General features: G+C 45.6%; 1 protein-coding gene across 6 annotated transcripts in view; it reads right to left on the bottom strand.

The window, feature by feature from the left end:
- LOC115075846 (carcinoembryonic antigen-related cell adhesion molecule 3-like) overlaps positions 1–27,871 on the bottom strand; it is a 570,763-nt gene that overhangs the window by 178,109 nt on the left and 364,783 nt on the right. The window lies entirely within an intron of this gene.

Genomic DNA, 27,871 nt, shown 5'->3' with positions numbered 1-27,871 from the left:
GGGTGGGGTAGCATGGCGTGGAGGATAAGGGAAGGGGGAAAGAACTTGAGGAGAGAGAAGAACCTAGAATGGGAGGAAGGAGAGAGAATGGATGAAAGGAGGGAGTGATGAACCCAGGGAGAATATCTAGAGCAGAGCTTTCCAAACTTTTCATGTTGGTGACACACTTTTTAGACAAACATAATTTCGGGACACAGTAATTCAGTTTACTAGCAAACCAGAGGTTAAAGGTTAAACGAACTAAATGTATTTCGACAATTTATGTATGTTTCCTTAAATATATACATAATAAAATGTTTCACGACACAACCTATCTTGTGAAAACCTCTCATTTATATTAAAAATATATAATATTCCAAGCTTAATGTTATTGTTCTAATTTATGAATAACAATAATAAAACAAAGTTATTGTGTTATTCAATTTACCTCTTTAATGAGATATATGAGCTTGATGGGATGAACACAGATTTTGAATATTTGGTGTTAATAAGAAAGTCCAAAGGCTCTTCTGGGTAATTTTAAAAAGCTGGCCAGTTTCACACTATATAATTATTTGATAGCCTCATTCAACTAATTCTATATGGCTATGAGAGTGAAGACTGGAATTTATAGGAAGGGACAGAATGTCAATATAAATCCTGCACCTCCAGTTCTGTAACTCTGTGCATCCACTGAAATTCCCCCAAACAATGGAGCTTGGATGTTTCCCTTACAGCTCATCATACTAAAAGATATTTTCAAATTCTGGTGTCACCTCACAGTAACAGCAGCACAAACACCTTCCACTGCCAGGCACATTGTGAACTAACACAAAACCTCGCAAAAAAGACACTCAAAATCTATACTACAATCCCATCGTAACATAACAGTAATAACACCAAGGACTCAAACAACAATAACCCTACCTGTGAATAAGCAAGGGTAAATATTACACTGGGTCCTAGAATACCAATACACCACCTACTGAGGAAACAAAACAAACCAGATTGCTATAGATCCCTATGCTAGCAGAATCTCTCATCATGGTCACACACACAGAGCAGAGACAGACCCTCACCAAATACAGAATACAAAATAAAGGAGCACAAATTAGACAAAAACTGAAATGGAAACCCCAAGAAGCCAGACTCTGTGTATAAACAATGGAAAAACAGAACCACCATTCCTTATAAAACAAATAAAATCAAGAAACATAAGGCATCAGTTATAATAGTAAAACCATACTAATAAAAGAATATTTTAAAACTACTGATAAATAGAATTTCTATTAATTAAAATCATATACATTTTTTACAATTTCCCAAATACCAATAAAATATTTAAAAACAGCACATATATCAAATAACACCCAATAATTAAAACTAATAAGGATTTTAAAAAGCCCCTGCTGTCCATATGTGGGAGCTCTTGATTTCCAGTCACCCTGATATTGTCAAGGATTAGGAGGTTATCCTCTCTCTCTCACACATGCTCACATGTCCATTCTCTCTCACACATACACTGTCACATACATACATACATATTCATGCTCTTATACCCACCATAACTTCTCGCTCTCGCAGACACTGACACACTCTCAGGCTCTAAGACACTCTCTCCCCCTCCACACACACCAACCACACAAACTCTTACTCCCCTGGATTTTCTCATACACACTCATGCTCTCACTCTCTCTGGCTCCCTCACATACACACAAACACACACACCCAGGCAAGTTCCCAATCACTCTCACACAAACACACACACCCAGGCAAGCTCCCAGTCATTCTCACACACTGAAACTGACCCCCAGGCAGGCTCCCATTCATTTTCACACAACTCCCTCACAATCCCCCAGGCATGCACACATTCATTCTCACACAAACAGACCCCCAGGCAGGCACCAATTCATTCTCACACACACACACACACATACACCACACACAGGCAGGCACCTATTCTCACACATACAAACCCCAGGAAGACACCCATACATTCTCATACACAGACACACCCTCAGGCAGGCACCCATGCATTTACACACATACACCCCCAGGCAGACTCCCATTCATTCACATGCACACTAAAGGCAGACCCCCTCTCTTTCTTTTGCCAGCAACCTCAAGAGCCTCTCTCATTCCTCTGCTGCCACTGTCACTGATGCCGCATGGGTATTTGGGAGGCGCTGATTACTGCTATTGGCACTGAAGCCCATTCTGTTGCCTTCTCTGTGTAGGCCCCGTGGGTTTCCACTTCCTCCATGTTGATCTCGTACATTGTGAGATCCGCATAGAGAAAATGCTACTTTTGCACATTACCAAAAATTACATGTGCCAATCAGTAAAAAGTAATTTTTTTTTTTACCTTTGCTGTCTGATCTTAGTTTTTTATCAGTTGGTCACAGGCTTTTTTGTTCCACCTTTCCTTTCTTATTTTTTTTGCCAATTCCTTTCATATTGTCTTTTTTTTCTATTTCTTTTCTCTCCATCTATCTTCTTCCCTCAAACATACAGTCAGGTTCTCATTCTCACATGCTTTCTCTCTCTCACACACACACACACACACACAGGCTCTCACATGCTCTCTCTCATACAATTATTCATACACAGTCTCTCTCTTGCACATGCTGTCTGACTTGCTCAAGCACAGACTCTCACTGTCACATGCTCTCTCTCATACAATCATTCATACACACAGGCTCTCACTGGTACATGCTGTCTCTTTCACACACACACAGGCTCTCACATGCTGTCTCTGCAAACATTCAGGTCCTCACTCCCACACACAGTCTCTCAAATCATCTCATATATGCACACAATCTCTCATCTCATACATGCACACAATCTCTCAACTCATCTCATACACGCACTCTACGGGCCCTCAGCCTCTCTCTTACCTCTGGGCTCCTCTTCACGGGTCGCTGCAGGATGGGCTCTGCAGCGGCCCTGATCTTCGCGGGCCGATCCGCGGCAGCGGTGTCCCTCTTCTTCGCGGGCCGATCCGAGGCAGCGGCGTCCCTCTTCTTCGCGGGCCGATCCGCGGCAGCGGCGTCCCTCTTTTCGCGGGCCGATCCGCGACAGCGGCGTCTCTCTTCTTCGCGGGCCGATCCGCGGTGGGGACCCTGCTACCGGGCCTCCTCCTCTCAGCCCGCTGCTCTTCTTCTGCACGTGGCTGATGCTCCACCTCCTTCCTGCACGTGCGGCTCCGGCAACATTTTTCTTTCGGGGCCGCGTGGGCAGGAAGGAGGAGGAGCACCTGCGTGACCTTTTTCTTCGAGCCGTGGTGACGTAAGCTCCACCACGGCTCACTGATCTTCATGCTGTGTGTCTCCGGCACACAGCCCAGCCCAGCGAAACTTCACTGCTCAGCCGCCAGTGGGATGAGGTCCACCGGCGGCTGCATTGGTTCCCACTTGCCGGTGTGTCACGTGCACCGGGCTTGCGCGACACACCGGCACACCTCAGGCGACACAGTAAAGTGTCGCGACACACACTTTGGAAAGCTCTGATCTAGAGGGAAGGAGAGAGAATATAAGAAATGCCATACTGGCTCAGACCAAGGGTCCATCGAGCCCAGTATCTTGTTTCCAACAGTGGCCAATACAAGTCACAAGTACCTGGTAAGTACCCAAACATTAGATAGATCACAAGCTACTGTTGCTTATTGATTACCATCATAGCAGTTTATGGATTTAACCTCTAGGAACTTACCAAACCTTTTTTAAACCCAGTAACACTAACTGCTGACACCATATCCCCTGGCAATGAATTCCAGAGTTTAATTATGCGCTGAGTGAAAAAGAATTTTCTTCCATTTGTTTTAAATGGCCTACTTACTAACTTCATGAGGGGAGAGAGTTAATTGGGGAGGGAGAATAAGAAAGAATGCCTGACACGATGGAGGGGTAGAAGGTGGGAGAATGCCTGGAGGGAGAGAGGGAAGGGTAAAAGCATGTCTGGAGGAAGTGGGTGGGGGGGTCATCAACAATTTTTGCCCAGGGCACCAAATTCCCTAGCCATAGTCCTGATAATAAGACATCGTTGTGGAGCAGCACTGCCCCCTGCCCTTGAGCTGATGCAGTGTTTCACATTAATACAAATTATTTAATAGTTTCACAATCAACATTTTAGTGAATCTGTTACACCTTTCTTGTTATTGTGAATTACCCTGTAACAACATTTCTGAATTCAACACTAAAACAGTGCCTACGCTACAACACACATTTACACAGAAAATACATTTATAGAACAGTTATTCTGGTATATTTCTCAATAAATTTAACATTTTGGGGCCAGCTCAGTCCCATAGCAGTTTTGCCATACAAGAGAACTGGGTGCAATCCCAGGGTCAGGCTCCCACACCCTGGGCCAACCAAGGCTAGAGATGCTGCCCATCCAGCTTTTATAGCCTTTGGAGGAGTAGCATAGTGGATGATAGCAGTTAATGACCAGAGGGTCCCATCCAGTCTACCTAGTTGAGATTCTTCCACTTTAGGTGCATATACATTTCCATGTGCAACCCAATAGCAGTTCCACCCCCATCCTGTCTTTCATCTTTTTTCCACCTCCATCTTCCACATCTGTCCCAAGCATGCCCAAAATCCATAAGGCCAAATTTTCAAAGGCTTACGTGCATAAAAACCGGGGTTTACACAGGTGGTCGGGCCTTGTGCACACAGCGCGCATTTTATAACAGGCCCGGTCACGTGTATAAACCCTGGTACGTGCACAAGTGCTGGGCCCTGAAAAAGGGCGGGCCAGGGGCATGGTCTGGGCAGGGAGGAGTGGGGGGGGGGGGGGGCAGGATGGAACTCCTAATCTGGAACCTAAAATTGTGGAACCACAGCAAGGGTTATTTTTCCCTATATGCATCATCTTGTCCACATTAAATTTCATGTAATTTGGACGCCCAATCTTCCAGCCTCACAAGGTCCACCTGCAATTTATCACAATCCGCTTGTGATTTAACTACTCTGAATAATTTAGTGTCATCGTCTGGACCAGATGGTATACACCCCAGGGTTCTGAAAGAATTAAAAAATGAAATTTCAGACCTATTAGAAAACATTTGTAACCTATCAATAAAATCATCCATTGTACTTGAAGACTGGAGGGTGGCCTATGTAACCCCGATATTTAAAAAGGGCTCCAGGGGAGATTTGAGAAACTATAGACCAGTGAGCCTGACTTCAGTGCAGGGAAAACTTGTGGAAACTGTTATAAAGAATAAAATTACAGAACATTTAGATAGACATGGTTTAATGGCACACAGCCAGCATGGATTTACTCATTAACTCTGTGGTCCAGTCTTGATACTTCAAATTGCAAATTCAGCATTCTCTTAAACCTTTTCTTGACCATGCCAAATTTCGTATGGTGCCCCAACCTATGATACCTCCAACCAATGACTATTTCAATGCATTGTTATAAACATAGTGTTATGGCCGCCAGCTGCGGCAGTCCGCAGCCGGGACCAAATACCCGTGGCGTTGGGTTGGCCCGGAGGCTCCTGCAGGAGCAGGGGGCCTCCTCCAGCGTTCTCCCCGCGGCCATGGCTGCTGCTAGGCTGGCCGCAGAGCCCAACAGGGTTGAGCTGACTCCTCCCCCTTCCTGGCTGCCTTAGAGCTGCGTATGCGCAGCTGAAGATAGGAATTAAAGGGGCCATTACAGGAAGTTGTCGTGGCTCCCTCCTGAGACTCCTCCCTCATTTTCAGGTACTTAAGGCAAGGTCTGCTCCTCAAACCTTGCCTTGGTATTGAGGCTTCTTGCTTGGTTTCCAGTGCCCGTGTTCCTGGACTTGTTTGGCTCTTTGTCCCGCTTCTGCTTCTCCTCTTTGTTGGATTGACTTTGTGGCTCCTGACCTTCAGCCTAGCTTTGGTGAGTTCTTGGCGTTGACTTCGGATTGGCTTTGGACCCTTCTCCTGTGTTGCTCCTGGACTGGCTTCGGACCTCTCTCCCGTCTGTTCCTAGACTGGCTTTGGACCGCTCTCTGGACTTCGACCCTTGGACCGGCTTTGGTCTCTCCTTCGACTTCTACTCCCAGACAACCTACGACCAGCTGGAGGTGCCAGCTGTATGGAATCCCCGACCTGCAGGAGGTGCCTGCGTCCAGACCTTCATTAGTCTTCAGGAAGTTCCTTAAGTCCCAGCGGCCGGATCCCTACAGGCTCTTCCTGGGGGGATCATGAGCTTCCAGGGTGAAGTCTATCAACACTCATCTCCTCGAGCCTTGCCCTCTGACGGTAGGGAGCTAACGGGTTCTCTGTCCGTTTGGGTAGCACCAACTGTACCTCGGAACAGGGGTCCACCTCCTGAATTTGTAACAGAATACCAAGGGCATGGACCCGGCAGAGGCTTCCGCTTGCCAGGCCATTCCTGGACTAGCCAAAAATGTCATGGACAGCAACGTATCCTTGAATCTATGGCGTCTTCCCTGGAACGACTCAATGCCCGGCTGGATTCTATGGCCGTGGCTCAGGCTGTTTCTGCACCCGTTCCTGTACTACCAGGGATTCAGAGCAACACTCAGGCCATGATTCCGTTACCTCTTCCTCCACGTTATGCGGGCGAGCCTAGGTTATGCCAAGGATTCCTTGTTCAATGCACTATGCATTTCCACCTTCAAGCTTTGTTGTTTCCGGACGACCTTACAAAAACCACCTATATACTGTCTCTTTTAGAAGGCAAAGCCCTGGCCTGGGCTTCTCCGTTCTGCTGACGGTCCGACCCAGTCTTACAAGACCTTCCTAATTTTTTGGAATTATTTCAAGCAGTAACCATCTAGGGAAACAAGTGGTCGCTGGGTCCAAGCTTCTACAACTTCGACAAGGAAATCGGCAGCTGGCTGACTACACTATTGAATTTAGAACTCTTGCATCCGAACTCCACTGGGAGGAGAATTGTCTTTGGTCCATATATTTGGAGGGTCTGTCATCCCGAATAAAGGATGTGATGGCAGCCCAGGAGTTACCACCCTCATTGGACTCTATCGTGGACTTAGTGACTCGTATTGATCGCCGGCTACAGGAAAGAGTGCGAGAAGGATCAAGCATGAGAAGGCATTTGGTGGTAATGACCTCCTATCGCTCATCTACTCTGGTCTCTCGAACCGCATCTACCACAGAAGGGACTATGGAAGAACCCATGCAATTGGGCCAAGGACCCCTCTCTCCAGAGGAGAGGCAAAGACGGCGCAAGGCCGGCCTCTGTCTATATTGTGGAGGAGCGGGCCATCTCAACGCTCGATGCCCTACTAGTCCGGGAAACTCCCAAGCCTAAGCTCCACTGGCGGAGTAACCCTAGACATCGCTTCCCCAGCTCCCCCACTATCTCTGCATGTCACCCTGTGTTCTGGAGATCACTCATTCTCTACACTGGCTTTAGTTGATTCTGGAGCCGGAGGAAACTTCATCCTACAAGATGTAGTGGAACAACTGCACATTCCCATTCGCCTGTGTCCTAAGCCATTAGTCATATCTTCCTTTCACAGAGATCCCCTGCCGGGGAGAATAACCCATCATACAGTTTCTATGGAATGCCACATAGCACCAGACCACACCGAAAATATCTCCTTCTATGTTATCCAAAGAGCCATTCATCGTATAGTTCTTGGTATTCCGTGGTTGCAACAACATAATCCCCAGTTTGATTGAACATCTTTAAGACTTCTCCACTGGGGCCCAACATGCGTTGAGACCTGCATTAAAGGATCCAATTCTTCCGATAGTTTCCTTTGCACCTCTCGCCTTGAGGGACTGCCATCACAGTACAGTCAGTTTGCAGATGTATTTTCAAAAAAAGCTGCTGACACTTTACCTCCACACCGAGAATTTGACTGGAGCATCAATCTAACCCCCGGAGCTATTCCACCTCGTGGTAGGGTCTATCCTCTATCTGCTTTGGAGACCTGTGCTATGTCTGAATATTTCCAAGATAATTTACAGAAGGGATTCATTAGACACTCGACTTCTCCAGCTAGGGCTGGCTTCTTCTTTGTCGGAAAGAAAGATGGGACTTTACGCCCGTGTATTGACTTCTGTGGACTGAATGCCCTTACTATCAAGGACCGATACCCATTACCATTAATAGCTGAACTTTTTGACCGTTTACAGGCCAAGGTGTTCTCAAAGTTGGATCTGTGGGGAGCTTATAATCTCATCAGAATTCGAGAGGGGGACGAATGGAAGACGGCTTTCAACACCAGAGATGGACATTACGAGTACCTTGTTATGCCTTTTGGCTTGACCAATGCTCCGGCAGTGTTTCAGCACTTCATTAATGAGATATTCCGTTGCTTTATGTTTGTGTGATAGTCTACCTGGATGACATTCTGATTTTTCTGCTAACCTAGAAGCACATCGACAACATGTTATTCTAGTTTTACAACGTGTAAGAGAGAATCATCTTTATGCAAAAATTGAAAAATGTATCTTCGAACAAGAGTCTCTTCCGTTTTTGGGATATATCATCTCTAAACAGGGTTTTCAAATAGATCCCTCCAAATTAAAATGCATTCAAGAATGACAACCTAATGGATTACGTGCTCTTCAGCGATTCCTGGGTTTCGCCAACTACTATCGTAGTTTTATCCAGAATTTCTCAAAGTTAGCAGCACCCCTCACGGCTCTTACTCGAAAAGGGGCAAACATTAAGTCTTGGCCTGTAGAAGCTGAAGAGGCATTCGGAACGCTTAAGGATGCATTCCTTAAAAAGCCTTGCCTTTGGCATCTGGATCCTAGACGCCCGTTTGTAGTCAAGGTGGACGCATCAGCCGAAGGAGTAGCAGCTGTCTTAAGCTAGAATGACACCACAGGAACTGCCCATCCTTGTTCTTATTTTTCCAGGAAGTTTTCATCGGCAGAACATAATTAAGCTATTGGCGACAAAGAGCTACCTGCTATAAAATTATTTATTTATTTTTTATATACCGGTGTTCGATTTTACATATCACATCGGTTTACACTCAAACAAAAATGCAGGAAATCAGGCATTTCCTTTGTCTAATACATTGTACATTTATAATACGGAAATTGTTAACAAGGGATATAAAAACATGGAGATGGTTAACACTACGGGTTGCAGGAAGGGGTGCACAAAGGGGAGTGCCCCTTTGTCGCGCCCCTTTGGCGCACAACGCCCGGTGTTCTGGCACCGTTTAACGGTCCTGCGCTGTCATCAGTGACGTCGTGGGGGCGGGTCTCTCGGGGATCTCACCTCTACCTCACAGTTCCAGATTAAATCCCTTCACTTTTCTTTCCTTTCTCATCACTGTGAGTTGTAGCAGGGTGCCCGGTGGTGGTGGTGGTGGGTGGCCTCCCTGTGCGCGGGTGCCCAGTGTTCTGGCATTTGAAGAATGGCGTCAATGGCTGGAGGGCACTCAACATCGTATTACAGTCTACACGGACCATAAAAATCTTGTGTACCTCCAGCAAGCCCAACGCTTGAACCCACGGCAAGCTCGGAGGGCGATGTTTTTTACGCACTTCAATTTTGAATTGCAATATCGACCAGCCAACAAGAATATTAAGGCAGATGCTTTATCCAGGTCCTATTCTCCAGAGGATATTGAGGAACCTATTCAACACATTATAGACCCAGCATGTATCACCCTTTCTGCAACATTTACCATTCCATCTGGTAAAACCGTGGTTCCTAAAAGACTGTGTAATAAGGTACTGGCTTGGGGGCACGACTCACAGTTTGCTGGGCACCCGGGAAGAGCTCGGACGCAAACACTCCTTCAACAATACTATTGGTGGCCTGAGATGCGCAAGGATATTCGAGCTTATGTGGACTCTTGCCCAACTTGTGCACAACACAAGATCCCTGTTGGAAAAACCTAGGGACTTTTACAGCCATTACCCATACCCAAGAAACCATGGACACACATTTCTAACGATTTTATTGTGGATCTTCCGCCTTCAGAGGGTAACACCGTGATATGGGTAGTAGAGGATCGTTTTTCGAAAATGGCCCACTTTTTCCCGCTGCCCTCCCTCCCGTCTGCTCCTTGCCTAGCTCAACTATTCATGCTCCATATCTTTCGTCTCCATGGTCTTCCCCAACACATTGCATCAGATCGAGGACCTCAGTTTACAGCTCGTTACTGGCTTAATCTTTGTAAAAAGTTTAGCATTTCTCTGCACTACACGTCTGCGTTTCATCCACAAGCAAACGGTCAGGCAGAACGTACTAATCGCACCTTGAAACAATTTCTTCGGCTGTACGTCAGTTCCCGTCAAGATGATTGAGCGACACTCCTATCATGGGCTGAGTTCTCTCATAATTCTCATGCTTGTACCTCCACGGGGGCATCCCCATTCCAGATTGTGTTTGGACGGCAACCCAGGCCTCCATTGCCATTCCCTTTGGCAGTGCCTTCACCAGCAGCTCAACCCACGGCAGTACAGTTGCGGCAGCTCTGGATTCAGACCCAACACATGCGCCGAAAAGCGGACAATGCGGACAAGACATTTGCCGACAAGCATTGCCGACAAGTATTGACGACCTGCTCCACGATTCCGTCCAGGAGAGAGAGTGTGGCTCAGTACCAGACATATCCGATTGAGAGTTCCTTCCATGTGCCTGGCACCACGTTATACTGGACTGTTTCCGGTGTTGCGAGAGCTTGGTCCTGTGACCTCATTGCGTATCCATAACTCCTTCCACATGTCCCTTTTAAAGCGTCTGGTTCTCTCTTGGCCCCATCGGAAGGTCCCAGACCTTCCTCAACCCAGAGCAGAAGAGAAGACTATATATCAAGTACATGAAGTATTAGATGTCCGAAAATGAGGCAATATATGGGAATACCTCCTAGCGTGGGAAGGATTTGGACCAGAGGAAAATTCTTGGGAGCCTGCTAAGAACATCCTGGATAAAACACTTCTACAGAACTTTCACAATGAACATCCTGGTAAACCCAAGCCTTCTAGAGGGAGGCCTAAAGGTGGGGGGTACTGTTATGGCCGCCTGCTGCGGCAAGCCGCGACTGGGGCCAACTGTCATGGCAGCCGGCTGTGGCGGACTGCGGCCGGAACCAAATATTCACCCGCGGTGTCGGGTTGGCCCGGAGTTTCCTGCAGGAGCAGGGGGCCTCCTCCAGTGTTCTCCCCGCGGCCATGGCCGCTGCTAGGCCGGCTGCAGAGCCCAACAGGGCTGAGCTGACTCCTCCCCCTTCCTGGCTGCCTTAGAGCTGCGCGCGCGGCTGAAGATAGGATTTAAAGGGGAAGTTGTCGTGGCTCCCTCCTGAGACTCCTCCCTCATTTTCAGATACTTAAGGCAAGGTCTGCTCCTCAGACCTTGCCTTGATATTGAGGCTTCTTGCTTGGTTTCCGGTGCCCGTGTTCCTGGACTTGTTTGGCTCTTCGTTGGATTGACTCTGTGGCTCCTGACCTTCGGACTGGCTGTGGTGTTATTGGCATTGACTTCGGATTGGCTTTGGACCCTTCTCCTGTGTTGCTCCTGGGCTGGCTTCGGACCTCTCTCCCGTCTGTTCCTGGACTGGCTTTGGACCGCTCTCTGGACTTCGACCCTTGGACCGGCTTTGGACTCTCCTTCGACTTCTACTCCCAGACTACCTACGACCAGCTGGAGGCACCAGCTGTCTGGAATCCCCGACCTGCAGGAGGCGCCTGCGTCCAGACTTTCATTAGTCTTCAGGGAGTTCCTTAAGTCCCAGTGGCCGGATCCCTACAGGCTCCTCCTGGGGGGATCACGAGCTTCCAGGGTGAAGTCTAACAACACTCATCTCCTCGAGCCTTGCCCTCCGACGGTAGGGACCTAACGGGTTCTCTGTCCATTTGGGTAGCACCAACTCTACCTCAGAACAGGGGTCCACCTCCTGAATTCGTAACACATAGAAACAAAGTAGTTGAAGGCAGAAAAAGACTATATGGACCATTCAGTCTGCTCATCTGTCCAATTATTTTAGCATTATTATTCTTATCACTTCCTTAGAGATCCCCTGAATTTATCCGATACGTTCTTGAATTCAGATACTATTTTTGTGTCCACCATTTCCACTATGTTGTGATTCTGCTTGTCATGCAGCCTCCCAACTACCAGAGGTCCTCCAGGAGCTGTACCTTCCCTCTTTCCAGATCTAGTCTTGGTGACCTCAAGACTCTGCAAATCTTTGCTTATTTAGCTCTGCCTCAGTCTACACTCTGGGCCTTATCATTGAGTCTGAGTCTGTTTGGCCCCTTGTGTCTTGTATTCCTTGTGGCTCTCAGCAGCCTTCTTCCTTGTGGCTTTGCAAAGCCTTCTCACCTTGTATTCCTTGTGGCTTTCTGCAGCCTTCTGCCTTGTGGCTTCCCTAAGCCGCCTGTCTTAAGCCTTGCTCCCTGGCTCCCAGTCCTCCTGTCTCAAGCTTGCCAGTATCATTACCTCCTGTCTTGTTCCAGTGTACCATCCCAGACCTTGGTTCCTACCTGAGCTCCAGACCCACCAGACATCAGCCTCCAGCCCTGCAGCCTGCATCCCAAGTCTCCTCTGGCTTCGGTCTCCAGTCCCGTTTGAAGTCAGCCTACAGCCTGCCTTTTTGGTCCTGTCTGACTTCTGTCTCCACTCTGAATTCCAGTCCAGCTTTTTCATTAGGTCTCTCCCTTGTTCAAGTCCTGTCAGTCACCAGAACCCAAGTGCTCAACCTGCGGGGCCGAAGATCCCCTACCCTAGTCTGCCCCTGGAGTCCTGGACTCTTCCCGTGGGGATTCCCCAGTCTAGCTGGATCCTCAACCCGAACACATTGGGAGGCTGTTCCATGCACCCACCACCCTCTCTGTAAAGAAATATTTCCTAAGATTACTCCTGAGTCTACCCCCTTTCAACCTAATCTCATGATCCCTTGTTTTAGAGCAGTGATGGCGAACTCCAGTCCTCGAGTGCCACAAACAGGCCAGGATTTCAGGATATCTACAATGAATATGCATGAGAAAGATTTGCATGCACGGTCTCCAATGTATAAAAATTTATCTCATGCATATTCATTGTGGCTAGCAGTGAAGAAAACGAGAATCGGATGATTAAAAAAGTCCTTTATTGAAATTTGCCCGACTCTGGCCGAGTTCCGCTCTTTTATATAGAGCTGCCTCAGGGGCAATTAATTTGGGCAGGACTGTGGTATGCCTGCAGGGCCGATGCCACAGTGTCATACATAAACTAGAAACTTATAACCTGTTGTGTCATGAATCTCTACTTTGATTGTGTGGTAGTGCCTTGCAGCACCATTAGCGAAGATGACTTCATTCAGTTTGCATCGTAAAACACAGTTAGAAATGGTGTGACTGCGGTGTGTATCAACAAAGGAAAAGTTGCAATCGATGGAGGAAGCCGTCAGTCTGAGTGTTTATATGTTATATATAAATATATATATATATATATAGGGCTTTTTCCATCATCCAATTCTCGTTTTCTTCACTGCTATACAGCCAACTGGATCGGCTTCCGCTTTGCTTTCTGGTCCATCCCTATTCATTGTGGATATCCTGAAAACCTGGCCTGTTTGTGGCACTCGAGGACTGGAGTTCGCCATCACTGTTCTAGAGCCTTCTTTCCATTGAAAAAAGCTCTCTTCCTGTGCATGGAAACCTTTGAGATATTTGAATGTCTCTTTCATATCTCCCCTATTTTGCCTTTCCTCTAGGGTATATATATTAAATCTTTAAATCTATCCCCATATGCTTTAGAACGAAGATCACTGACCATTTTAATAGCCACCCTTTGGACTCACTCCATCCTGTTTATATCCTTCTGAAGGTGCGGTCTCCAGAATTGTACACAGTATTCCAAATGAGGTCTCACCAGGGACCTATACAGGAGCAATATCACTTCCCTTTTTCTGCTACCATTCCTCTCCCTATGCAGCCAAGCATCTTTCTGGCTTTTACCTTTGCTTTATCCACCAGTTTGGCCATCTTAAGATCATCAGATACAATCACCCCCAAATTCCACTCTTTTGTGCTTAGAAGAATTTCACCTCTAATACTGTATCTTTCCCTTGGGTTTTTGCATGTTATAAAATGCTGGGTCGATGCACACAAGGGGGGGTGGTAGAGATCTGCAAATACGCGCGGCGACGTATCGGGGCTTTCTTCAGTTCCCAAGTCCGGTTCAATTAAGGAGGAACTTAAAAAACTATAGAATCCTCAGTCCTGTATCAGCTGAGAGAATACTTATCAGATCATGACATATTACACCCAAACCAACACGGGTTTAGAAAGGGTTATTCAACAGAAACCCTCCTTCTCTCTTCATTCGATACATATGTAAGAGGATTTGATTCTAATACAGACTATCTATTAATTTTGTTAGATATCTCTGCAGCGTTTGATACGCTTGACCATAAAATCCTTTTATCTAGGCTTCAAATGATAGGTTTACAAAGTACGGTATTAAATTGGTTTGATAGCTATTTCTCGAACCGTTGTTGGCAAGTAAATTTTAAAGGTAAATCCTCACAACTTTATACTCAAACTACCGGGGTCCCACAGGGGTCCTCTTTGTCACCAGTGTTGTTTAACATCTACCTTCTCCCATTGTGCCAGATATTAACAGCATTGGATGTCCAATTTAAAATTTATGCGGATGACATACAACTTTATGTCCCTTATAAAGCATCTTGGACTGAGACCATCTCACTATGTAATTTGTATGTAAAGACAATTGAGCAATGGTTAAGCCACAGTCGGCTCAAGCTCAATTCTAAAAAAACAGAGCTCCTTCTTTTAAGTGTGATCAAGAACCCTACGAATTGTCCACGTTCCTCGGTCATACTAGGTACAGAGGTTATTGAAGTAAAAAGAGTAGCTCGTAACCTAGGAATACAATTAGATACCAATTTGTCCCTAACACATCATATTTCTCATTTAGTTAAGAATTCATTTTTCAAATTGCAGACAATAAAAAGATTAAAACCATTACTATTTAAATCAGATTTTCAAACGGTTCTTCAATCTCTTATTTTTTCAGGATTGGACTATTGTAATAGTCTCTTTTTGGGTTTACCAGACTCCACTTTAAGACCTTTGCAACAGATTCAGAATTCTGCTGCTCGATTACTGACAGGATCGCCCATGAGACATCATATCTCCCCTATTTTATTTAGTTTGCACTGGTTGCCTATTAAATTTAGGGTGAAATATAAAATAGTCATTAATCCATTCATTAATACATGATCCGGATTCAACTTGGCTCTGTACCTCATTACGGTTATATAAACCAACCAGAAATCTCAGATCTACCACCAAGTATCTACTTGATGTTCCCACGGTTAGACTGGCCAGACTGAATATAACTAGAGAGAGAGCGTTTTCGGTGGCGGGACCCATACTTTGGAATTCGCTTCCAAATACATTAAGACTAATTGCTGATCATAATGAATTTAAGAAGGTATTAAAAACCTACCTATTTAAGATGGCCTTTGCAGGACTTGATGAAACAAACCCATATTCTTAAAGATCTTTATACTATTAGTGGTTGTTCAACACACATAACAGTTCCAATAGCTTGCTCTTGTTACAGTCAACCATGTGAAAATATTGGTTTTTGTTCTTCTCTAATTTTCCAGACTTTTGTTTTTATAAAATTAGTATAGTTATGCTAAAGAATTAGGGATTATAAATACATTGTATTTTTTTTTCCATCTACTACTTTACTTTGTTTATTTATATTTTATTGGTTTTGTTTTATTGTGTAGTTGCTTCGTTTAGTTATTTTCTTTTATTCTTTTATATTTGAAGTTGTGAACCGTCTTGGTCAGACTTTGTCTGTGAAAGTCGGTATAGAAAATGTTTTAAATAAATAAATAAATAAACCTCCCAACCCCCTAGCCTAACCTCCCTTCCCCTTCCTCTATCTTGCCCTCCCCCTATCCATATCCTGAATCCCCCCAAATTCTTTGTCCTACCTTTTTCTCCTGCTTCTGAGCAGGAGCAAGTTGCGCGCTATCCCCCGGCACAGCGGCAAATGGCTGCTGTGCTGGGCGCCTCTAGCCCTGCCCCAGATAGCCATGCCCCCCAGACTGCCCCTTTCGCTTACCCCAGGACTTACAGGTGTCCTGGGGATTTACGCGTGTGGTCGGGCCCTTTGAAAATTCCCCCGGCGCATGTAAGGCCCGGGATTTATGTGCATAATCTTTTAAAATCCGGCCCTATGAATCTTCCTGAATTCATAAACCAAAACAGCTGTGGCTCAATGGCGACAGCAGAGGGAGCTGCATCACCATGATGACCAGGTAGTCGCTCATGAAGCTGCTGGCAGCAGATCCTAGCCCTGGTTCTGACTGAGCTGGAAGTACAAAGGAGCTGAAAGAAACTGCTGGGTAAAAACATGAAAAAAATTTATCTTGCATGAAACAATTTCAATTTAAGTTGTATAGTTTGTGGATTACTTTCAAATTATTGTATTTTTCTCAATGTTTGTAAACTGTTGTTTCCCCTTTCCCTTCCTTGATGAAAAAAAAGTAATTAACTTTTAAAATCCGTAATATATCGGGCTCGGAGTGTCAGTGATCGCGGATGTTCTGCAGCCCGCCGATAGATGGCGCAATAATACTTATTTTTATTTATTTATTTATAACTTTTATATACCGAGGTTCAATTAACAAGATTAATTATCACTTCGGTTTACATTACAACCAGCCAAAAAATCCCTTTATTTAAAATCGTTTCTATACCGTCGTTAAGTTAATTCACCATCACAACGGTTTACAAAAAGGCACAAATAGTATTAATAGTTGATTGGTATAGATTACATATTATAGATGTGCCATTAGTGAACAGTAACATGTTTTTTATAATATAAAAAGCTGTGTGTTGATTTTGCTTATATGTTGGTTGAAAAAACTTCTTTACGGTTCCTATATAAATTTAACCCTCTAATATGTATTAGGAGATAGGAAAGAAAAATTTAAAAAACCGATTGCTTGGTGCTTACTTATGCGCTCATTTGTTTTCTTCGTTCTTATAAAAAGCCTGTTTAAAAAGCCAGGTTTTTAGACTTACTTTGAAAAGTTTAAAGCTTCTCTGCAGTCTAATTTTGAGTGGCATTGAGTTTCCCAGCCCGCTGATAGATGGCGCAGGCGGCTCAAACACGGCACAGGTAGGAAGGACAGCGGCCATTGCGGGAGAGGCAGAATATAGCAGAGGAGACCCTGGCATGCAGCGAACGGAGCACGCCCCGCGGCACACGCTCCGTTCACGGTGAGGAGGAAGGCCCGGTGTGCTGTTCGCGGCGAAAAGGGAAGGCCTCCGTGTGCCGTGATCGTTCGCAGCATGCTGGGGTCTCCACTGCTATTTTCAGAGTTATGCTATTTTCTGATGACGCCGAAAATGGAAGGTCCCCGTGTGTCGCGAATGGCACGCTGGGCCTTCATCTTCGCCGTGAACAGTCCGGGTCCCGTGGCTTGCCGGTGAGAGATAATGTTTGTCGGGGAGGGGAGGGTGAGAGAGAGGCAGGAGGGTGTGAAACAGAGCATGGGGGGGGATGCCGGTGAGAGACAATGTGTATGTGAGAGAGGGAGGGTGACAGAGAGCACGGTTGGTGAGCAGGGGGTGGGGAGGCTGTGAGAGAGAGCATGGGAGATAAGAGAGGATGGGTGTGGGTTTCAGAGAGAGGGAGCCTATGAAGGAGGTAAGAGATGCTTGAGTGTGGGTTTCAGAGAGAGGGAGCCTATGAGGGGCGGGGGATGCTGGTGAGAGAGAATGTGTGTCGGGGAGGGTGAGAGAGAGCAGGAGGGTGTGAGAGAGAGCATGGGGGGGGGGATGCCGGTGAGAGGGAATGGGTATGTGAGAGAGGGGGGGTGACAGAGAGCATGGTTGGTGAGCGGGGAGTGGGAAGGGTGTGAGAGAGCATGGGGGTGTGTGTGCCGGTGAGAGAGAATGTGTATGTGAGAGAGGGGGGGTGACAGAGAGCATGGTTGGTGAGAGGGGGTGGGAAGGGTGTGAGAGAGAGCATGGGAGGTAAGATAGGGTGGGTGGGGGGATGCCTGAGTGTGGGTTTCAGAGAGAGGGAGCCTATATGAGGGGAGGAGGATGCCGGTGAGAGAGAATGTGTATGTGAGAGAGGAGAGGAAGTGTGGGGGAGTGCAAGAGACAGCTTGGTTGGTAAGAGGGGGAGTGTGTGGTATGCTTGACTGTGGGTTTCAGAGAGGGAGCCTATATGAGGGGATGTGTGTGTGTGTGCCAGAGAGTGAAGGAGCCTGTATGAGGGTGTGTGTATGTGGAAGGGACACTCTTACAGTGAATTTCTAGGGAAATTTGGCTCAAAACAAGAGCAGATGTGCCAATAAAAAGGCTCGCTGCCCGGGCGTAGAACGGGTACAGTTGCTAGTAACACTATACAGAGATAAAAACAAATAAACCAGCACAAAACATGGTGAAATTTAAACTTACCTGTTAACTTCCTTTGAGTCCAAACAGAGCAGGCCAGATGCATGGGATATGTTCCCCTACAGACAGATGGAAGCAGAAGACATAAGAACATAAGAAATTCTGTGCTGGGTCAGATCATCAAGCCGAAGCTTGGACAAGCGCAAGCTTTCATGCTGATGCCAGCCCCCTCTATATAGTCTGGTGCAGCAGGAGATTTTACAATAATCTTGTCAAAGCTTCCTTCATTTCCCCCACTCCTGCATCATCACCTTCTTTTCCCTTTCCTTTCCCTCTCCCCCATCTTCCATCCCTTAATATCATCACCATCTCTTCCTCTCTCTTCCCTCTGCTGCAATCATCACCTTCTCCTCCCTTCGCTTTCTTCCCCATGGCATCAACACATTTTCCCTTCCCCACCTCCCCTCCAGCATCATCATCAGTTGCTCTTCTTTATCCTCAGGCATCATAACCTTATCCCCCTTCCCTCCATCACTATCACCACCACCACCATCATCATCATCACCTTCTCTTCCCTCTCCCGGCATCATTAATTTCCCTTTCCCGCCCTTCCCACTCCCTCTACCACCTGGCATCATCACCCCTTCCCTCTTCCCCTCCCCATTCTCTTTCATCATCACCTTCCCCTCGCTACCTTCTCCCTTCCGGCATCATCACTATCATATTGCCCTCCCTATCCTCTCTTTCCAGGCTCCCTCACTGCATAATTGCCATCACTAGAGCCGTAGCTAGCCTATGGCTGAATGGCCACGGCCACAGGTGCCATTCGCCAGGCACAATTGCACTGAAGCCCCCCCCCCCTCACCCGCATTGAGAAGCAGCGCGGCCCAGGGGGGCTGTTAGAGATATCGGACTCTCTCTCATTACCCTCGGCAGTGAGAAGCAGCATGGCCAACAGGAGAGAAAGAAGCATCAGCCTCTTCCAAACTCACCCCACTCCCTCCCCGGCAATGAAAGGTAACATTGCCCACAGGGTGCAAGAAGCATCAGCTTCCTCTGTATACTCTAGCCCACCAACCCTCTCCCCAAGCACTTCACCAATGAAGGCTAGAACAGAAGAGTCTGATGGTCCCTAGGGGCTGAAGGAGGAGGCTGCTGCTGCCCCTTGTGCTTTCAGAGGGGGAAACAAAGATCATTTGTGTGTTTGTGTCTGATTGATCATATGAGTTATTGAGCATATGAGTGTATGAGCAATGGTGTGTTTGAGTACATGAGAGCATGTGAGTCTGTGTGTGATTAAGCATGTGAGAGAGAACATATGAGCCTGTGTTTGACTGAGCATGTGAGAGAGAAAATGAGCATGTTTGTGTGTGATTCAGCATGTGAGAGTGAATGAGCATGTGTGTGATTCAGCATGTGAGAGTGAACATGTGTTATGGCTGAGCATGAGAGAGGAAGTGTCTGAGCAAGTGTATGTGTGAGCATAGAGAGAGAGAGAGAGAGCATATGAGTGTGTTTGTGTATATATTTCAGCATGTGAAGCAGAGGAAATGAGAATGTGTGTATGTATATAGTTGAGCATGAGAGAAAGAGCAAACAAGTATGTTTGTGTGTATATATGACTAAGCATGTGACAGAGTGTGTATATATGTATATATGATTGAACATATGAGAGAGGGCACATGAGTGAGTATGTACATGATTGATCATGTGAAAGAAAGAGAGCATACAGAAAGTGTGTGTGCAACAACCCCCTCCTCTCTACCTGCTAATTCATGATAATCTCAGAGCATATGGAAATCAAAGGTTCCCAGGTATGGAAAGCAGGGACAGATTTTATTCTTATAGTTTCAATTATTGGGTGTTATTTCATGTATCAGCAGTTTTGAAATATGTTATTGGCATTTTGAAAATTTTATATGAAATTTTAATTAGTTTGTCAGGATTTTATTAATATTTATAATTTTTATTAGTAAGGTTTTAATATTATAACATATTTCTTGATTTTATTGTCTGATGTTTTATGAGGCATGATGTTTCTGTCTTTCCATGTTTGCACTGCATTCAGAGTCTGCTTGTTGCAGTTTACAGTTCAGTTTTTATCTGAATGTTCATTATTTGGTGACAGTCTGTCTGTGTTCTGCATATGTGAACAAGGTGAGGTGTTCTGCTAGCATGTAGTTTTGTGTAGTAGCTTGTTCTGTTTTCCTAATAGGACGTGTATTGGTGTTTTAGGGGCTGGCGTAATAGTTACAGTGTTACCTTTTCATACCTGTTACGATTCCTCTCACCTCTCTCTTCAGCCAGCTGGCCCGACGTCCTCTTCACCACAGCAGGGAGCTGTGAACTTCGGCTGGCTCGGTTGCGGCAGGAACCGCCGACGCCTGCTTCATCTTTGTGGCCTGGAGGCCGAACCCGCCAGTCTTGCCTGCAGCTGGAGCCGTCCTCAATCTCCTCCTTGGGCAGCAGGGAAGCTGCCTCCCACATTGGGCCTGGTCGCAGCCTGCTCTGGCTCCTCCTCTTCTCAATGACAGCATGGCCACTATCCATGGTCCTGCACTCTTCTTCCTGTTTCCTGCTTCTTACGCGCAGGGCTGCGCCTCCTTCATTGATTTAAAGGGCTCATGGCCGGATATGCCCCGGGCCCCACCTGGACTCCTCCCTAGGCGTTTCCTAGTCCAGCCCTTTAAAAGGGCCCTGCTTGGATTCCTTCGTTGCCTTTGCAAGAGATTATTCCTCCCTAGACTTCTCGTCTTTGCTCCTGCCTGGCTTCTATATTCTTCGTGGGATCCCTCGTCATTGTATGTTCCTAGTCTCTTCTGGATGTCCCTTGTCTATATTCCGTGATCCAGTCCTGATGTTGTGGGAAATATGCGCTTGCCAGCAAGCCATTTCATCAGGGTTTAAACACTTAACTTCCCTTCTCCCTGGCTTTGCCTGAATAAAAGCATCACTTGTGCTTAAGTCTCTGCCTGGGAAAGGATACCTGACTGTCATGTATTTCTCTAGTTTATAATTAATCCTGATAGCCTGAAAGTAGGGCTGGGTGTTCCTTAGTCAGAGGCAGGACAAAGTCAGGAGGTATAGATTTCAGCAGCCAATGAAATGATCCGTATACATCCCCTGAACCAAGCCAAGAGTGAGGTGATACGTCTGTTGCTATGTGGAAAGGAACCAATCATGTGATGACACATCATCTGCCTTTGTATGAATGTACAATAAAGGAGGACTCTGAGGTGTGCTCAGAGCTCTTTTACCTGCCTGCCATGAAAGCTGCCTGATGCCTCTTCATTACTGCTACATCTGGTGACCCCGACGTGATGATATACTCTCTGCTCATTTCGGCTGGACATAGCTTTAGGTACGTACCGTTCAACAGATTTGCAATCGTAAGTATTTTTAAGGTACTTTTTAGTATTTTTAAAGTATTTCTCAGTAAGTTTGTTCCCCACACTCGTGAGCATCGGAAGTGATTTATCTGTACAGCAAAGGCTACATGCCAAGGAGCTGCAGAAAATAATCAATAATCATTATTTCATCACCAGAAGAAAAAAAGCACAAATCAGCCTGGGGGACTTAGAAAAAATAATTAGTGAAATAGCTTGCCGTTGCCCTTGGTATTCAATAGAGGCGGGAACTCTGAATATCCAGGACTGGATTTTAATAGGCAATTGTCTTCATACGGCTCCAAGGTCCCCAATCAGGCAGTTATTGTTATGGCAAAAATGTACAGAGGCCATAGAACACATAGAAAAAAAAAGTTTCAAGGCAGCATTTTCAAACCATGTGCTTTTAGAAGCAGGCAGACTCAATCAGAATACCCTTCCCCCATCTTATGCTCAGTCTTCCTCAGAGACAGCAAATTCTTTGTGTCTCTCCATACCCACACCCAAGCCCATTCACACCTTCCCCACTTCTTTAGAAAAGCAGTCCTTGAGAACAATTGAGCCACAACCTGGCCTGGGTGGGGCGATTAGCATTGAATTTCAGCAGAAACAGCAGACAGAAAACCTTACAGAAAAAGAATTATTAGGACTTCAAGCTGTGGCTTCCTCTGCGTCCATCTCAGAGAAAAGGCCCCAGGAAACTGAAAACACTGAGGTCAGAAAAACTAGCCTTCCTCCATCTTGCCTGCAACCCCCTTCCCCCACCAACCACTCCCTGTACCCCCATTTGCCATTGCCTGAGACAGTCATTAATTCTGCATCACCAATTTGTCCAGGTAAATTACCATCTCAAACCACTGCTCCTGGTAACAATTTATGTGCCGCGGTCAGCATGGGATTTCACCTAGAACATGGAAATCTCACAAGGGAGGAATTATTGAAAGGGATTCAAGCCTCTCCTATTACAAAAGGGATTAAAGAGCTGGGTGTGGCAGCAATAGAGTTGAGTGCCGCCCGGAGTGCCATGAGCAGTGGCTATGCCCCCAGGTCTTCAAAGAAATCAGCGTATAAGACCTTGGGCCAGGCAGCTGCACTCCTGCGTTACAAGCAAAGAAAATATCAATATGAAAAAAATGATTTAATTAGACTCCTGCGTTACAAGCAAAGAAAAAAGCACTATGAAAAAAATGATTTAATTATACACTTCAATGACCTATTGCAGTCCAGATTAAACAGAGTAATTGCACAGACAGTACAGAATTGGAAAAAATGGTTTCTCTTAGTCTTTGAATTCAGTTACAAAAAATCTGCATACTTTGAGAGTATTTTCCCCCACAAAGTGAATGCAGAACCTTATGTTAAAACTGCCTTTGAACAATTACTGTATAAATTACATGTGAAAATTTCCCTTTTACAAAATTAATTTGGCTCACATTTAAAATGACTCCATTTCTCTGAGATTTAAGTTTATAAGCAATTGCTTGAATTGCCAGCACACAGATTCTTATTGTAATTTTCCCTACAGGAGAAAGATAGAATCTGTCTGCAAGAAATCAGCAAGAACTTGCCAGCCATTGTCTCTGGATGATGCAATCTAAATTGCTAAACAATGCTATCTTTCAGTTCCTATTGACTGAAGGATTAATTCCTTGGGTGCAGTTCTTTTCTTTTGAGAAACACTGCTCCTCCCCCCCTTTACTGTCTTTCTGTTAACTCTTGCTTGCCACTCATGGGGGGGGAGGGAGAACTTTTGAAAAGAAAAAAAACTGGACTTAGTACTGCAGTTTCTCTCTCTAGTTTCTATATGTTATAACTCAGACAGATTGATCAGACCTGCTGATCCAAATCTTTTCCCTCAACTTTCAATGCTTTCCTGCACTAGCCCTTCCTCGTCTCACTCTCTTTCTGTTAATCTTTTAATACTTTCAAACATACTTTCAAACTTCTTTAATACTGAACTGAATTTATACAGAATTCTGAACCTTAAAATTTTTACTGACAGAGGTTGCTACATCTAAAGCAATCCCTCCCAAGCCTTTTCTTGCAAATCCAAATTGATTTTATTAAATTGAATAATAGAATTGATTTATCCAAGGTTAAAAAAGTAAAAACTTCACTTTAATCCTTACCTTAATAAATTTTTGCTGTATGCCAGTTTTTAATATTTTCCAGATTGACAGCCTTTCTGCCATGAGAGATGTGAAGATGAACACTTTGCAGTTTATTTTAACATTTTTCTAACACCTTTTGACTTTATACTTTTGATCCTTGATCTAATTTTGTTTTTGATAACTTTTTGATAAGATTTTTAGCTCAAATTATGTGTTATCTGTTGTCTGTCTTGATGCCAAGAAGACTATGAATGAATATTTGCAGGATGGATGAATATGTGTCAGTTTTGTGTAAATGAATATTTGCAGGATGAATGAATATGAATATGTGTCAGTCTTGTGTAACATATGTTTAATGTAATGTCTGAAATACTTGTTTGTGATTCAGCTTACTACAAATGACTTTTCCTTTAAATGATTAATTTACATTTATTGCTATTTTACTGAATGAAAATTGATCACTGCATAAAAACTTTCTTGATAATGGGGTTACCCTCTGTTCTGAAAAATGGCTCTGCTTACTGCAGCCATTCCTTTGCATGAATTTTGTCAATAATTGAACATTAAATACTTATTTGGCATCCCCTACAACACCACAGGGCAAGCCATTGTGGAGAGAGCAAATCATACCCTTAAGAGCTCTTGACAATACAAAAACAAAAAGGAGGGATTGCCCCTGGATTTTCCCCTAAGAAGGACTGGCTGAACAAGAACAAAGTATTGTTTACTTTAAATCATCTAAACATATCAAATTTAAGACCACAGCCATGAGTAATCATTATGGGACTAGGGTTAGTCACCCACAGCCATCAGTTTTGTATAGAATATTTAATGTCTGGTACGGTCCCGTTCCCTTAAAATGGGGAACGAGGATATGTTTCTCTGCTTGCTTCCACAGTTATATCAAGCCGTGGAAAGATGGAAAGGTGTCCAGGTCTACAGGACCCGATCCCCAACTTCTCCCTGAGCCTCCACAGCCCTCAGAAGGACAGAGACCGGACTCCGTGCAAAAAGCAGCACCACATGACCTGGGGACAGATCAAGGCCCTATCCAACCAATCTGCACAACTCTTAGAACAGCAAGGCCTTGAGAAAACTCCAGAGAACTTATTAGCCGCCTTTTCTTGCCTGAATGCCAACTCATTAACAATTGTGTTCTGCATCCTCCTCCTTTGCCTTATTTCTCCAGCTATGGCGATTTCAGAACAAGGACTCTGACAGAACAACATGTACATCCTCGATGCACAGAACTTTTCACACCTGTTGAATCGAACAGACTGTTAGATCTGCACACACATGCCAACCCAAGCCTGCGGAGAACTACTGATGCATGCTGTACCATTTAACCTTACAGTATGGACTCATTATCCTTTACAGAGAGCCGTATTCAAGAGACTGCCGCTCTTTGTTGGGACTATGATACAGGGGATGGGAAGGGGATTCAGGTGGGAAATATCCATATTGTAACTGAACTTTTGTATTAATCACTGAACACTTGCATAGTTATACCACATATGTATGCAATTGGCAGATTTCAGGATGTGCAGTGGGAGACCCAAGCAGGTGCAGAGAGTATAGAGGGGACGAGGGATTTACCCTTTGTAGTTATATAGCCCAAATGATAACCAATGACATGTCCACTAATCTGTTAGGAAACATATGGATGTTATGTGGGCGTAGAGCATATATGTACATTTCCCCAAGATGGAGAGACAGATGCACTTTAGGCTACATCCTCCCCTCATACTATGCAGTCAAAAATTTACCCAAAGCAAGGCTCCCTAACAGAAGGGAGGCGATAAATAATCCCATAGAAAAGTATGCAGAAACTCAGATAGCTAGAAGCCTGTTTCCCCCAATGGGGACAGCTATGAATTACAGAGACTTACACGTCCTAGCTAACTGGACGACTGCCCTATTTAATCAGACAGTCCATGCATTAAAACTACTCACAACAGAAGTCTCTCAGATTAGAGAAGTAGCATTACAGAACAGCTATACCTTAGAAACCATTTTAGCCTTAAGGGGTGGTGTTTGTGCATTAATTGGATCTCATTGCTGTGTGTACATATCAGACTATAAAGCAAACCTCACACATACCATAGAGCAGATAGAAACCATGGTTGCTGATGCACCACTTTCAGACAGAATACCAACTTCTCCATGGGACTGGCTATGGTCCTGGCTCCCTGATATTTCTGGTCTCAAAAGGGTGATTTCTATTATAATGACCATAATTGTCTTAATTATCTGCCTGTGATGCTGTATTCAGTGCATACCCAACCCTCATATCCATATTGAAACCTTGCTCTCAGCCCGGATACAAAGATGTCTTGTAAGATGCCTAATAGGGAATCCTGAGCCCTGCAGCGTTGGCACACCACGCTGCACCAGCTCTGGGTGATATGGAGATTCAGGAGCTCATCGGCAGCTGGCACACCACGCCGACTCAGCTTTTTCTCTCCATAATCCCCCTTCCCCTATCTCCAGCCCATACCAAGACATAACAGATTTCAGTAAGGGTCTAAAGCTTTATTGAGCTGCCTAAACAAAAACAGAAAGGGTGAGATGTGGGAAATATGCGCTTGCCAGCAAGCCATTTCATCAGGGTTTAAACACTTAACTTCCCTTCTCCCTGGCTTTGCCTGAATAAAAGCATCACTTGTGCTTAAGTCTCTGCCTGGGAAAGGATACCTGACTGTCATGTATTTCTCTAGTTTATAATTAATCCTGATAGCCTGAAAGTAGGGCTGGGTGTTCCTTAGTCAGAGGCAGGACAAAGTCAGGAGGTATAGATTTCAGCAGCCAATGAAATGATCCGTATACACCCCCTGAACCAAGCCAAGAGTGTGGTGATACGTCTGTTGCTATGTGGAAAGGAACCAATCATGTGATGACACATCATCTGCCTTTGTATGAATGTACAATAAAGGAGGACTCTGAGGTGTGCTCAGAGCTCTTTTACCTGCCTGCCATGAAAGCTGCCTGATGCCTCTTCATTACTGTTACAGATGTTCCGTGACTCTCTGAACCCTTGGTTCCTCGTCGCCACCTTTCCTGGCGTGCCATCTCGTGGCACAGGCCATCTTCTTGTCTGCAGCACAAACTTCCGGAGGGTCATCCTTGCCTGAAGCCAAGTCCCGTCTTGGTCCTGTGTTTTTAAATTGCCCTGTTTGAAGCCAAGTCCCGTCTTGGTCCCTTGTCCTGAATCTCATTCCAGCCCTCGGATTTCCTTGTGTCTGCTCTGTCCATGTGTTTAGACGCTGCTGGAACCTGCGGCGCTTCAGCGTGGTCCATGACCAGCCATGGGAGGCTGTGAAGGGCGCACCCCGGTGCAGGTCTCTACAGTATCTGGGACATGTTCCTTGCACTTGCTTCACTTCTCATCTGGAGTCTGCCCCGCATCCAGCGTGGTCCGCAACCAGTACCGTGGGTGGGCTGTGTAGGGCGCAGTCCATCGCAGCCTCAACCTAGTACTTGACTTTGATCCTGAGTCTCCACGTTCCAAGTTCCTCGTCTTCATGTTCCAGTCTTCGTCCACCCTCACCTCCTCTCCGGCCTGCCATCTTTGCTGTTATCCAGCGGCAGGTCCGAAAGGGCTTGGAGTGGTCAGAAGACCACTCAGAGACCAACCTAGCGAGGTTGGCCTCATGCAGGTCGGCGGGGGCCTGGGCTTCCGTCTCTACCCAGATATGGATTCGTCTCACCAGCCTCGGCGCTTCCTCGGAGCTCCTCTCCTGGATCGCCAAGGTCCAAGGGTACACTTTCTCTTTCCCGTGCAACAGCTCCTCATGGCCTCCTGCATGTAACATCTTGCCTGTGGGATTTTAAAAGGGTTACGCGCGTAACCCTTTTAAAAGCCTCCTGCTCGCGCTGAGCCTATTTTGCATAGGCTCGGCGATGCACGCAATCCTCGGGACACGCGTATGTTCTGGGGCTGGAGCCTCCAGGCACAGCGGCCTGGAGAGCCTGGGAGCAAGGGAGTAGTGGGGAAAAGAGTTATGGGAGTAGATATGAAAATTAGTACAGACAGTTCCCACCATTGTTTATCATGTAGATGCTCACACTCACA

Source organism: Rhinatrema bivittatum, chromosome 14, assembly GCF_901001135.1.
Source record: "Rhinatrema bivittatum chromosome 14, aRhiBiv1.1, whole genome shotgun sequence".
Taxonomy (NCBI): domain Eukaryota; kingdom Metazoa; phylum Chordata; class Amphibia; order Gymnophiona; family Rhinatrematidae; genus Rhinatrema; species Rhinatrema bivittatum.
The sequence above is the reverse complement of the archived record's forward strand: the minus strand, read 5'-3'. Positions and strand labels throughout refer to the sequence as shown.